This window comes from Toxorhynchites rutilus, chromosome 1 (assembly GCF_029784135.1).
Source record: "Toxorhynchites rutilus septentrionalis strain SRP chromosome 1, ASM2978413v1, whole genome shotgun sequence".
In the NCBI taxonomy this organism is placed as follows: domain Eukaryota; kingdom Metazoa; phylum Arthropoda; class Insecta; order Diptera; family Culicidae; genus Toxorhynchites; species Toxorhynchites rutilus.
This window is the reverse complement of record NC_073744.1, coordinates 124,253,524-124,268,467: the sequence shown is the minus strand read 5'-3', so window position 1 is coordinate 124,268,467 and position 14,944 is coordinate 124,253,524. Positions and strand designations below refer to the sequence as shown.

General features: G+C 36.4%; 2 protein-coding genes and 1 non-coding gene across 4 annotated transcripts in view; 1 reads left to right on the top strand and 2 right to left on the bottom strand.

The window, feature by feature from the left end:
* LOC129761275 (uncharacterized) overlaps nt 1-14,944 on the bottom strand; it is a 543,642-nt gene that overhangs the window by 462,743 nt on the left and 65,955 nt on the right. The gene's annotated exons all lie outside the window — the stretch shown is intronic.
* LOC129761280 (uncharacterized) overlaps nt 1-14,944 on the top strand; it is a 237,918-nt gene that overhangs the window by 178,391 nt on the left and 44,583 nt on the right. The gene's annotated exons all lie outside the window — the stretch shown is intronic.
* On the bottom strand, nt 8,320-8,392 carry Trnat-ugu (transfer RNA threonine (anticodon UGU)). Its single transcript has one exon. It is a non-coding gene; the product is annotated as a tRNA-Thr (tRNA).

The window sequence follows — 14,944 nt, the reverse complement described above, 5'->3', positions numbered from 1 at the left end:
CCTTTTGTACGGATCCGGTTCGAAGGACCAATGTTTATCTGGATATCGGGCCCTTGCCCTCGGTGTGGTTCTCCTGGATTGCGATATATCCACGATATTCGCACTTGGATTTTCGGCCCACTTTCTTTTCGCAAACAACGAATTCCAATATTTTTGGTATGGAAACACTTTATTTTTTATCAAAACGTATTTTCACACTCCAAAACTTTATTCTACAATACTATTTACAGCAATCTACTAACTCTCAATTCTTTGTAATTTGGAAAATTTCTCCACTCAATGACTATCCAACTATTCTCCTTAAGCTTGGGGTTATCAATAATTTCCTTTCTTTCCTATTGTTCACACTTTCCCATTTCATTTCTCAGTGTTTTAGTGTTCGTGATTAAAGGTACCCACAATATAAAAATCTAGCCCATGCCGCAAAACTGATCATGTCAGAGGAATCCGTCTCCATAAAATCGCAGTGTATCCAACAGTAATTATTGATTGAGTTAATTTTTCATAGTTTTCTCGGTTAAAGATAGAGGGCGCTATATTTTTAAATATTTTTTTTCTGGAAAGCTGAGGTTTATTTACATAACATACTTGAAAATCAGAGAGGTGTTATTTTTCGTTTTTGAGTTATTATTTTGCAAATTCAATATGTTTTGAGGGGGGGAACTCTTTGTGGAAGGTCAAAAAATAATGAATTTTCGTGACTTTTTTGTGTTGTTAGAATAAAGTGGAGCGTTCGGGTATTTTGGTTATTGTTTAAGGTATATTTGAAGATGTATTTTCCATTTTTTGCACGAATAATGATTATTATGCTGTTGACAGCTGGATGTGTGGATGTTGTCTGAAAACCGGTACCTTGCCGGTGGCAGAACGAACTTCAACAAATATTTTGAAACTTCGGAACAATACCTAAAGTGTTACATATGGGTTTTTTAAAATTCAAAGTGCCAAAAGTGCCAAAATGGCGATCATTTCAGTTATTTTTCATGAAAAATCGCAGTTTAGAAAAAATCATGAAACATCGGAAAAATGTGGTATCAAAAAACGACTATGCAACGCTTTAGATAATTCATTTTTACATGCTGAGAAAAAGTTCTAGCCAAATCGATCGAGTAGATCTTGAGATAACCGTACAACCAGCTGAAAAAAATCATGGTTTCGAGAAAAACGAATTGAAAGATTCGTACAGTAATGCTACTTTCCTTGAGATGACTCCATAATTATTGCTGTAACTTTTCAACGAGATGAAATATCAAAAAATCCTCTTAGAACAACATTTCTGAGCGTCCCAAAAATGCAAAAAAAACATGTTTTTACCTGGAAGGAAAAAGTCCCTCTTTAACCATTATTTTGTAGGCGTATACTGTCGTTCTACGCATTTTTCTTTTGTTTTCTTAGTGAAGGGTGAGCTTGAGCCACGTCTTGCGAGTTCATCTGCTAGCTCGTTTTCCTCTATACCGCAATGGCCAGGAATCCAGTACAGTTGTACCGAACTTATCTGACATAGTTCCCGCAAAAGGCAAATGCATTCCCAGGCAATTTTTGAATAGCACTTGGAAACATTGAGGGCTTAAAGTGGTGCTGGACTGTCTGAGAAGATGCAAATGTTAGAATATCTATAATTTCTTTTAAGGCAGACATTTATACATTCTATTATTGCAGCTACTTCTGCCTGGAAAACTGTTCCCCATAGCTACATAAATTTTTATTCTGGGACCATATACTACAGCACCTGTTCTGTTACCCATTCTCGACCCATCAGTATATAATTGGTCCTAGGTACCATCCAATCACTGTTCATCTCTAAGACTGGTCCAACGAGTAAGAAATTCAGGAAGTTCACGTGGCCAGTTTTGTCCCCGTCTAATATTTTCTTATATCTTTTTTAGCTTTAAAGCGCTTTTATTAGCCTCCAGCTGAACATGTTGACCCAAAGGTAACAGGTGAAGGATAGCCTCAAATGCCTTTGAGGGTGTGCTTCGCATTGCCCCTGCTACAGCAACGCATGCCAGTCGATGGAGTTTATTTAGCTTTTTTGTAGTTTCCTTAATATTTGCTTAGTCTTTGGCCACCATATTAGTGAGGCACAGATTATCCTAGGCCGCACAATGGCAGGGTAGACCCACATAACCATTTTTGGTTTGAGGCCCCATGTTCTACATATCATTTTAGAACATGCCAATAGGGTAATGGCCTTACTGATAATTGTGTGCGTTTCAGTTCAGTTTAACGTCTAAGATTACGCCTAGATATTTCACTGAAACGCTGAATTTTCTGAATTTTATTTCCTCTCCTCCAAGATTTAAACACTGCAGATGCTGTTTCTTCCTTTTGGCGAAAGGAACAACTACAAAAAGTTGCTCAGTGAATGAAATGTAGGAAATTATTGAGGTTTTCGTTAAAAAATATCAAACAAATTTTGGGAAAAAATTTCATTAAAAAAAACATTTTGAAAATTAAAATTAATTTTTCTCGAAAAAATGTTTATTTAAAATACTGAAAAAATAGATATAAATAGACCTTAGAATTTCCAACAAATTACACATACATTGGAAGATGAACACATTTACATGGAAAAACTTTTTCGAAAAACAACCCATTAATTTTTTTTTTTAAATACTATTAATGTTTAATTTGTTACATTTTTATATATAAACTATCGCAATTAACATGCTCTGCTAACTTTTCTCTATTTAGAAACATGTCAAGAACATGTCAAACGTGGAAATTTACACACAAAAATGTTACGAGCAAAACATTATTTTTTCAGGAGCCTTCATACAAAAATGACCTATATTCCAAAAACTATAACAGATAGAATGTTCACGTCTTCTACAAAAGTTCATATTTAAATAAGATCTAAAACTTGATCGAATACACTATATCGCTATCTTGTTCTTAAACAAAATTAAGATTACTTGTATTTTTTTCAAAGAAAATATGAAAAACTTGTTGTTAGAAAATCCTTTTCTCTGTAAAACTGCCCATCTTCCGATGTATGGACGACTTGTTGGCAATTGTAAAAGCTATTCATATATACAGGGTTTTCCAACTTTAAATTCCGAAAGTAAATTGAAATAAAACACACTTAGAATTCGAATTTCGATGAAACTTTTATTTCAAATTAAAGTATGCCATTATGTGTGAAATACAACATCATTCAAATGTCCACCTAGGGCTTCCTGGCACACCTTGATCCGCAACAGGTAATTTTCGATGACTTTTCGGCACATATGGGGCGGTATCTCGGTCATAACTTCACGAATGTTGTCTTTCAAATGTTCAAGAGTTTGCGGAGAGTTGGCATAGACACGGTCTTTCGCATAATCCCACAAAAAAAAAAGTCTAGCGCAGGGTTGCCAACTATAATTTTGAAAAATCAGGGAAAATGAAAATAAAAATCAGGATAAATCAGGATAGCTCATATTGGGTTGTCCGGAAAGTTAATGCCGATTTTTGGGAATACAAAAATATCATTTTCAATCAAAGCATTATAATTTAATTTTATATCCATAGTTCTGTTTCACAATCTTTCGCCATCTTTCACACAGCTTAAATATTCTATCCTTCCAGAACATGTTTGAGAAACCGGTTGCTTGGATTTGCCATTCCAAATTTCACCAGAAACAGAGGTATTTCTTCCTTCGGGCGAAGACCGTATGTGTAAAAGAATTATTAAGCATGGTATAAATCATCGCATAAGCGGAAATGCTAGTGTTGAACCTGGTTTTTTGATCGTTTATATTTTTTTCCGATAATTCTACAGCATCACTACAGTCAATTGCAGAGAAATTAATATTCAAATTTTCACTGAATTCATCATCCATGCTTTAGAATGAATCTTTACTCGACAAATGAGGAAAGTATATCAGCAGTGGAAGACTTGTTGAATTTTTCTATTTTTAATGATATTTGGTACTGTTATAAATATATTCACCATAGTCCCATCATTGAAGTTGATTCTACTTTGAATCAGACGAGCAAATTATTTATAAAATCTTTTTATATTGACTGTGGATTCAAATTTTTTCTCTTGAGTAATTTTGGAAAACCTCGAAACAATTGAGGATTAAGATTAAAAAAAAGTTAATTACAGATCTGCGTCTAGAGAATTTAAATTAATGTATGATATATACAAGTGCGAACCGGAGAACTATCATGACAGAAAACTTTGACATGGAAACCAGTATATTTATTACGAATAATGTAAAGAGTACAAAAATCAGGAAAAATCAGGATCATTTCAGAAAAATCAGGATAAATTGAGTGTTTGTCAGGATATCAGGGAGCGTGCTAAAAAGTCTGGGAAATCCTGAAAAATCAGGAAGGTTGGCATCTCTGGTCTAGCGGGTTCAAATCGCATGATGGACGGCCAATTGACACCACCAAAACGCGAAATTATGCGTCCCTCAAATTTCGTTCGCAATATGGCCATGTTCGGTCGTGTTGTGTGGCACGTGGCGCCGTCCTGCTGAAACCACATGTCATCCGTATCCATATCTTCAATTTGTGGCAAAAAAAACGGTTAACATGCGGCCATAGCGCTCACCATTCACAGTTACCGTCTCGCCGTCCTCATTTTCAAAGAAATACGGCCCGATGACTCCACCAGACCATAATGCGCACCAAACAGTGACTTTTGGCGGATGCATTGGCCTCTCAACTATCACGTGTGGATTTTCTGAGCCCCATATACGGAAATTTTGGGTGTTCACATAGCCACCGAGCTCGAAATGTGCCTCATCGCCGAAGAAAATTTGATGCGAAAATTCAGCATTTTGCTGCTGTTGTTCGTTCACCCAATCGACGTATGCCCGACGCATTCCATGGTCACCACGCTCTAATTTTTGTACCAGTTGGACTTTATATGGATGTAGGTGCAAGTCCAAATCAAGCAAACCATTTATCATGACAATGTCATGATATTGGTTTGCTTGGTCCAAATGCAAAATTCGCCTCAATGATATGTTTGACAAGTCCAATTGCTGAGCACGCCGTAGAATCGAAACATTCGGGTCATCCTCCACACTGGCAGCAACAGCAGCAATATTTTCGGTCGAACGCACATTACGATGATGCACAGGTTTCACAATATCAGACATTCAACTAACGATATGACGCTTTGGTTGACAACTATGTCAAACGGTTGTCAGCGCAGGGCTGTATACTTTCGGAAGCCCGAAATGGAAAACCCTGTATATTATTGGGAATTTTAAAAAAATACGTTTTTTAAAAAAATGAATTTTTATTTTTAAAATCAAATTAGTATTTTGAAAACTAAACAATTTCCTACATTTCATCCATTTTGACAAGAATTTTGTAGGTACCATTGTTTCTAAGTTATATTTTTTTTGTACAAAATTAAGAAAAAAAAATTTGGCTTTTTCCAAAAAGTAGTCTAATTCTTTTTCGAATACTTCAAGTATCCAAAGTTGCTTAAATGACACATGTCTTCACACCCACAACATTTCACTGCTCTCTGAGATGGTGCTGTCGAGTTGGCATGAAATTCGTCTATAGAGATCCATGATTCGCAGGCGAAGTTTTAATCATCACATTTTCAAAGAATTAATCAAATCGTAGACGTTCGTGAAAGAATCGATCGTATTGAGCCGATTCTGCGTTGAATTTTCTCAATAAATAAACGGTTCTTTTGCAGTATCGTTGTATCTTAATTTTCATATTGTTGCTGAATTGGGACTCCGATAAAAAAAAAACGTGAAATTATTTACAAATTAATGGATTTGCACAACATTGTGTTTCATTTTATGGATTCGAAAAAAGAAAGTTTTCAAAAAAATCAAATATTTGAACTAACTTTATGTTACTGAAATAAACTATATTTCTACTATCCAAAAATATACATCATTTTAATGGAATCTAAAAGTCGATGGTTATATGGTCTAGTTCTCTATCAATTTGGATTTAATAGAATCGATGAGGCTCAGCAGTTCAACTGTTGGGTCTGATTTTTCCCGACGACTAGATGCAACTGAGTTGAATATAGCTGAACTCTTTTGTATTGATTGAGTTTGTTCCGGAAATCACCCTTAAGGATCAGCGATATTTCTGGATAATTCTGGATTTTATGTGTGAATTTCTTTTCCAAGATTGTGTGTTGGACGAAAAATTGTAAGTGAATAATCAATCCCACGATCATAGAAGAAAGGATTGTACGAGAAAAAATACTAATATTAATGATATTCCAAACAATCCGAAACGATTCTTAAATCGCTGCCTGCTATCGTTTCCGTATTTCCTTTTTTTCTAACATAATAGAGAAAAGAGTGTGTGATGTCCTGTATTCATTGGAATCATTCAAAAGAAACACAAAAAAAACTAACATGGTGTAACAAATGACAAATCCGGTGCAATCCGGTGCAACCGGCGTGAATACCAATTCTCTATTAGTCTGTGACATTTCCATTTTTTTCATCGAGCAATTACTCAGCGGTAATCTATACACGCCAATGATTTATATCCTTTTTGAACCCGACAATTATTCAATAGCACTTTTTGTTGGGTGCTTTTCAAAACAAAAACCAAAAACTAGCGGCGGCACGCGAAAAAAAACAACGCCATTTGAAATGCTATTATGCTATTATTCTCTTGACTCTGGTCCAACGCTAAACAATAGTGGGGGCGGTCGAGGTAAAAATCACAACTATTCATTCCCATCTATTTTTCATAACCCTTCAAAACACTCGCGCATAAGCACGAAACAAGCGCCTGTGTAATTAATATATAGCCGCAGTTTAACACGCTGAAAAAAAAATGTCATGTAAACTCGTGTCAGCATAAATAATTTAATTTCTCGGTTTATATACGCCCCACGTCCATTGGTTTACCACTATTGCTGCTGCTGGGTGCCAACCAAGCCAAGGTTTTCCCGGAATCAGCATCCGAATGCTGCAGCAATTCTTTTTTTTCTCTCTTCCTGACCCCGCGGGCAGAGAGCTTATTGCAAATTATGAATTTCATACCGTAATTATTTTAAATTTTACATTTCGATTAGTCATATTTTTTTCTGCCCTTTCAGCACTATTTTTGTTGTTTCGGTTCAGAGCTTGGGGGTTTGGGCACCGTGGCGTGAAATCAAATGGGCTCCTTCTTTTTATCCCGCGCGCGTAGGCGTTTGACGCAATGCCTTTCTGTATACATGACGACGATTGCCGGCTGCATTTCAATAAAATAAATGTTACGTGGAACGTGAGTGTGTGTGTGTGTGTCGTCGGTTGGAGAGATTGAGGAACATATCCGAGCTTTTTCCCCAATCAATCACCCCCATATTGTAACGTTCAGTTGAGTCGTGGTTTTTTTCCTGTATCTTCCCGAAACTGTCACGAACTGGACACACATATTTGTACGTGCTCAACATGAACAACGCAGCGCCGAATACACACAAACAATAATCCAGGCTCGGCTGCTAATCGCCTTAATTGAGAGGGCGATTTCAACCAATCAATTACTACCATCCATTCGATGGTCGGCTGTAGTTTTTGGGAGCCCGAACCGGAGTCTCTTTGTGGAAGTTACGGGCATATGAGTGACTGACTGATCGAGTGATTAAGGTCGATTAGCCGCGCGCTTGTCAAATCGTCAATTATCGCACTAATCATGGTGTGTCTTTTATTTGATTGGTTCGAGCTTCATCGAAGCATGGCGGAGGCCTTGAAGTTGTAGCGATTATGAGCCGTTCTAAATGCACTTCCGGAAACACCGAAAAAGTCACGCTGAGTGGAAGGGGAAAAATAGCGGCGGCTGTGGGCCAAGTTTGTGATTCAATACAATCTCGTCACATAATTTCATCAAATTCAACCCGCCATCGCCCATAGTCTGATAGAATTGAATGGTGTTGTATCGGAATAACTTAATTCGAGTCATTATATCTGATAATTGCAGATCCAAAATTGTTGTGTCTGCATAGGCCGCCGCCAGGGATGATAATAAAGTGCGGAAGCGGTGTGTGTGTTTAGTAATTTGATTCAATTATTGTTCGGAAATGTGAATGATAATCTAAACAGGTTCGGTTTATGTTATTACATTTTTACGAACCTAGAACAAGGGTGCAATGCGATGAGCATTTTGTATACCCTACAGAATTACCCCCTCCAGCAAACTAAAAGAGCGCAATGGAAATTTGGATACATGGAAATGGGATTAGAGAATCCGTCGGAAAAACAAACCCAACGATTACAAAATTCAGCTAGCAGCTATGAAAGCAGATAAACGATTTCCAGTACTGTGGTGTGTTCCATCATCAAATAATTCCCATTTTATCTTTTTTTTTGCATACTGGAAGTCTAGTTCCAAAAAATCCACTGCCTCCTGTGAGAATCGAACTCACGACCGCTGGTTTACAAGACCAGCGCTCTGCCATCTGAGCTAAAGAGGCGGATATGCTTTCAAGGGCAAGGGTATCAAATCGCATTGTGTGTGGCTGCTGGAGAATAGAAATCCAGCGTCGTGCAATAATTTATCTAATCAAGTTTGGAAACTGATAATGTTCCCGGGAATTTGAAATCCACTATCAACAAAACCCGAGCAACAACTATGACTTTTATCATCTGTCTGGAAAAGAAAAACCCAATCAGGCTCAGAGCCCAACTTTAGACCGGGAAGCACTCATCAAATTGAACTATGCTGTTAAAAGTATTTTGATGGGCTACGGAACCTACGTGAAAAAGGGGGCTCCTGAATTCTTTCAGGAACGCATTTTGACACCAATTTTATCGGTGTTACTCACCCCGAAAATATGATTTGGAAAAAATTTCATCATTCGAATATCGAAATGGACGATTTACGTCAGAATTCGAAATGAATTGGAGTTGTGATACTAGTGATATATTCGTGTGAAGAAATATGATGAGATTTAAAGAAATCGCATCAACCGTTTACACTAGCGCGAACTTATATAATGAATACTAATGAAAACTGACCCGGCAAACTGCGTCCCGCCCAAAATTTATTTTTCGTTATCACATCCATGTTTCATTACTAAGCGCTGTTCATGGGTCCAATCGCAGAATTGTTCATTGATTGAAAAAAAAAGTACCTTTAAAATTACCTTTTGCTATAAAATTCCTAGTACTTCTACCAAAACTCGTCATTCTAATATCAGATTATTTTCAGACACAATTTTCGTTCAAGATTTTTCAACCACTTGCAAATAAAATGTTTCTCCGTTACATAGAATAAATGTTTGATACCGAAAATATGATACGATAAAGACACCCCTAAATCAGACAATTCCTCTCTCGAGTTTTGCTGTTATCAACACATTCGGCGATTCATTTTCATTTATATAGATAGAAAACGATATAGGAGTGCGTTTTATCACATTAAAATCCATTTCCATTTTCGAACGAAAATCAATTTCGTTAGCGCAAACATTTGTGTTACATTTGTATGGCAGCCTCCCCTTGGAGAGGGGGCAGGATTGACGAACCATTATAGAAACGTTTATCAAACTCTAAAACCTCTACATGCCAAATTTTATTCCATTTGCTTGATTAGTTCTCGAGTTATTCAGACCCCCCTTCTGTAGAGATGGGGAGGAGTGTCAAACCACCTCAGAAACATTAATTGCATCCTGAAACCTCCACATATCAATTTTGGTTTGGTTTGCTTTATTCATTTTCCAGTAATGCAGAAATTTGTGTTTCATTTGTATGGCAGGCAAACCAACCCCCCTCCCCCCCTTAGAGGAGAGGAATGTCTAACCATCATAGAAACATTTATTGCATCCTTAAACCTCCACATGCCAAATTTGGTTTCGTTTGCTTGATTAATTTTCGAGTGAACAGAAATTTGTTTTTCATTTGTATGGCCGTGCCCCTTTAGAGAGAGGGAAGGAATGTCTAACCACCATAGAAACATTTATTGCATACTAAAACCTCCACATGCCAAATTTGATTTCGTTTGCTTGATTAATTTTCGAGTAATGCAGAAATTTGTGTTTCATTTGTATGGCAGCCCCCCTTTAGAGAAGGGGGAGGAGTATCTAACCACCATAGAAACATTTATTGCATCCAAAAACCTCCACATGTTAAATTTGGTTTGGTTTGCCGATTAATTTTCGAGTAATGCAGAAATTTGTCTTTCATTTGTATGGCAGCCCCCCCTTAGAGAAGGGGGAGGAATGTCTAACCATCATAGAAACATTTATTGCATCCTTAAACCTCCACATGCCAAATTTGGTTTCGTTTGCTTGATTAATTCTCGAGTAATGCAGAAATTTGTGCCTTATTTGTATGGCAGCCTCCCCTTAGAGAAGGGGGAGGAATGTCTAATCACCACAGACAGACAGACAGACAGAAATCCATTTTTATACATATAGATATTCATACTAGCTGACCCGGCAAACTTCGTCCCGCTCAAAATTTGTTAATTGTTTTCAATAAACAAATCTTCGTTTCAAACTTCGTCCCGCTCAAAATTTGTTTATTGTTTTCAATACCTTCAAACATTCACGTTTTCTTCGACCCCGTTGAATTTACCTTTTACTATAAAATTCCTAGTACTTCTACCAAAACTCATCATTATAATATCAGATTATTTTCAGACACAATTCTCGTTCAAGATTTTTCAACCGCTTGCAAATAACATGTTTCTCCGTTACATGGAATAAATGTTTGATACAGAAAATATGATAGAATAAAGACAGCCCTAAATCGGACAATTCCTTCCTCGAGTTTTGCTCTTATCAACACATTCGGCGACACATTTTTATTGGTATAGATAGAAGAAGGTATAGCAGTGCGTTTCATCACCTGAAAATCCAATTCCACTTTCGAACAAAGATCAATTTCGTTAGCGCAAACATCAAATGGACTAACAACGCTTGTCAATATGTAATTGTAGAACATATGAGAATTTAATTTTCCGAATTTTCCCTTTTTCCATCAGAGTTTTCCGGAAATTTTCAATTGTCATGTTTGGTTGGAATATTTTTGGTTGAAATATGTGTAATATTTTTATGGGACCCCCTCTCCATTCCAGAGGAGGGAGGGGTGTCATACCATTATAGAAACATTTCTCGTACCCAAAAACCCTCACATTCCAAATTTGGTTCGACTTACTTGATTAGTTCTCGATTTGCTTGATTAGTTCTCGAATTATGCAGAAAGAGCCTGGCCGGGTAAGGGAGTAAAAAGTGCGCCCAAACCAAATCACTAGCTGTATGGCAAATATTGTAAAGGATATTAAATAAGAAATTTTGGTGGTTTATTTGAACCCCTATGTGGTTTGACGTAGGATCTATAGTGAAAAACGTACTTTTTCGTTTATTTCACGCCACCCTTAAAAGATCCGAGATAAAAATTTGAAAAAAAAATACTGAATGTGCATCTTACTACGGCGTATCAAGAAAAATTATCAAAAAAAAATTTCATCGAAAATTTTAGTACCAAAAAAAATATTGAAATTTTGAAATATTTTTTTTTTGAGATTTAGAGATTCAGTACTAGTCTAATTCATATTTAAATGTGTTTCTACGGCTTTTCTAGATATGTGTGAATTTTTTCAGTGTTGCGCGGTATCAAAAATTATTTTTTTTATATTTCCAAAGAGTGGTTAGGTATGGGAGTAAAAAGTGCCCCCAAACCAAATCACTAGCTGTATGGAAAATATTGTAAAAGATATTAAATAAGAAATTTTGGTGGTTTATTTGAACCCCTATGTGGTTTGACGTAGGATCTATAGTGAAAAACGTACTTTTTCGTTTATTTCACGCCATAAAAAAAAAGATAAAAATCCGAGATAAAAATTTGAAAAAAATACTGAACGTACATCATTTCGAGCAGATCTGTCAATTAAACTGGTATCGGGAAAAGAAACGAAGAAGCCACCATTCGCAATTTTCCACCCACTTTGCGGTCGCTTCAAAACTGATTCATATTCGATTCTGATGCCGATCGGCACTATGTGAACTCGGCGTTAGCTTCGGCATTGACTGCTCGCTGGCTGGAGCGAGACTAGAATGAAAATCGCAAACAATATTTTATGTACACTCTTGCTTGTTTTCTGCATATCCAGAGAACACATTCCGAAGCAAACGATTTTGCGTGTCCGTTCCCCGCACAGTTATAGAACAGATCCTGACTATCTGTTATTTGTTATTTACGAATCTATTGGGCTGACTTTTATTTCTTTATTTCACGTGGATAAGATAATGTAACATATATAGCTATTCGCCGCTACGCTGAGTGTTCTTTTTGATCAGCACAGTTTAAGGAACACAGGAAAGAATAATCAGATCGTGGGATTTTGATTTAGATAATGCTTTTTGATTTATACTTTGATTTATAAAAAATACTTATATTTTTTTGATGAATGCGTCAAAATATTATTAATTGATGCAAAAATCTTTGCGATCTGTCTGGAAAATGGTCCAGTAATGAATGTTCGAAATCCTTCATAATTTCGTTACATGTTCAATTTTGAGATTTTAATTTTGCACAGCCTTACACATTTACATGTTAAGTGTAGTCCCAGTACAAAAAAAGTCACTGATCTTGGAGACAACAGGTTGGCTTGATAAAAATGATATAAACGGCTAGGGCTTCTCTGTGATATATAAAAAACAATTTAACCCATTAACGACAAAGCCGTAAAAATTATATTTTTGGCGAATGCCATTGGTGTAATTTTGATTATCGAAACTAAAGAAACCCCAATGTGCAAGAATTATGTTTTTCACATCTTCCATTCTCCGGAAAATGGCTGTTCGAAAAATCAAAGCCGAAACCCCCAGTTTTCTTTTGCAAGTACAAACATGCTGTGAATTAAAAGTCAATTATGTGAATTAAACTTCAATTATCAAATATACGACATTCTTAAATGCATTAATTTTACATTCCGGGACGAACAAGCACTGGTGGATGAAAGTTTCTAAGTATAAACCTGAAATAATTCACCTATGCTGAGATGTGACCTTTCTTTGTTCATGTAGTTTCAACTTATTACCGGCAGGCTTTTCCTTTTAAACGAAAGCTGTTGCTGTTTTTTTTTATTACTGGTTACGGAGGGATGTCAATACTTAAGAATTATTTCTTTCCGATTATCCATTTCCCGAAGAATCGAAAAATTTTCAAAACCTGTAAAACAATGGCATTGATGGTTAGGAGATTATTATTCAGTTGAATAGAATCATTACCTTAGTTAGTTCCAAACCTTAGTTTTCTTCATCGATGAGATCGTCTATCGAATCCGGCGGAAACATGTTCACACCAGCAATCTCATTATAATAATCGTTCCACGAACTGGTGATTACATCCAGCTCCTCCGCACACGAAATTCTACGGATCGCCATCACCTAAAGTTATTACGGACACAAATGTAACTTTTCGACAATATTTGTTAAATTCATCGATACTTACAAACATTCTCAATCGACAATGCAAAAATAAGTGAAAAAACCTTACGTCTTCCATAGTCGACAAGTCAGAATGCGCTGCGGAGGTTAAATGTGTTGGTATTGATTCAACAGAAAAAAAATGTTCGTTATGCCCAACGTTCGATTTTTCGAACACTCAATTTCTCCGGCTGTTAAACTCAATCGTATGATTTTTGCCGTACCTTTCAATGTGTGTTCTTTCATCAAAGCAATACTGTAGAAAAGTTCACATTTTTTTTTATTTGAATGGGTTTTTTCATTGAAATTGAAAACACTTTCCAGACATCCTGGTTTTAAATCATATTTATTGTCCAATAAAGTCAAACAAAGTTGAATGAAATTGATGATAAGTGATAGCTAATAAATTAAGCTATCTTTTGGTTCAAAAACATTATCATATGATTGCTTTCCAAAGACATGAAAAATTATCGAAGTTGCTGTTCGATTTTTCGAACACTTGGCACAAAAAGGGTTAAAAAAAACTAAAAATTTCAAAGGTTGAAAGTAGACATGTGGAGTGCGGTTTACGGTATTTTAAATATTTTTTCGTCCATGATAAGGGATTGTGGTTCAAAAGTAACAATTTTTCAAAAATGAGTATATTGAGCAATGTAGAATTCGGTCGGAAATACTTCAAAATAAGTACATATATTTTATTTTATTTGATAAATACATGTTTTATGATATAGACCTACTCTTTACAGTAATCAAGTTACCAAGAGTGTCGATGCTCTGTCCACAACAATCGCTCCATTCGATGAATATGTCCACACAACGCGCTTTAAAACGAAGTCTATGTTTAATGCATGAGTCATTGACTTTCATCCCATCATCACCAGCATAATAAAAAAAAAATTGCAGAATTATGTCGTCTCCGTCGTCGTTGCTTCCTTCTCTGTGTGTTGCGCACCAATCAAACGTGAAGCGCACCAATTGTTATGCAAATCCTTAGCTCGCTCTGACCCATCCCAATCTTTTGTTTGAGATCCTCCGGAATCATGCGGATCCGCGGACATACCATTGAAAACTTCCTTTTGTCTTGCATCATTTTTTTTTTGGTTGGTTTTGTTTCGAATTTGTATCATTGTAGGACTGATAAAAAAACAACATCCGCTTGCGCACACGTGAATTCACTCTTGTTTTATCGTTCAGCTCATTATAATATTAAATAGTTTTTTGTCTGAGTTTTTGATTAACTAGGGTGGTTCGCTCAAACATGTTTTTTTGAGAGCGATTCAAAATTTTCCACTGGTTCGCCCGTGATCTTGGGGATCGTTCCGCCCAAAAAAACTGCACACATCATAATGCTGGTGCGTCCTTTGGAAGCTTTTGTTATCATGGTTGAGGGGGAATTAATAGGCGATGCATTATTTATACGCCGTTGATTCATAAATAATTTCCTTCACAATGTTGCCGGAAAACTTTCCTCTGGCGGCGGTGGAAAACGCGCGTGGAAGTGGTACCGATCGCCACCCCCACAGCACGCGAATGAAAAGAAAATCGTGGAAAGCAGCAGATTAATTAAATACATTATTGGACGGTCATTAATGA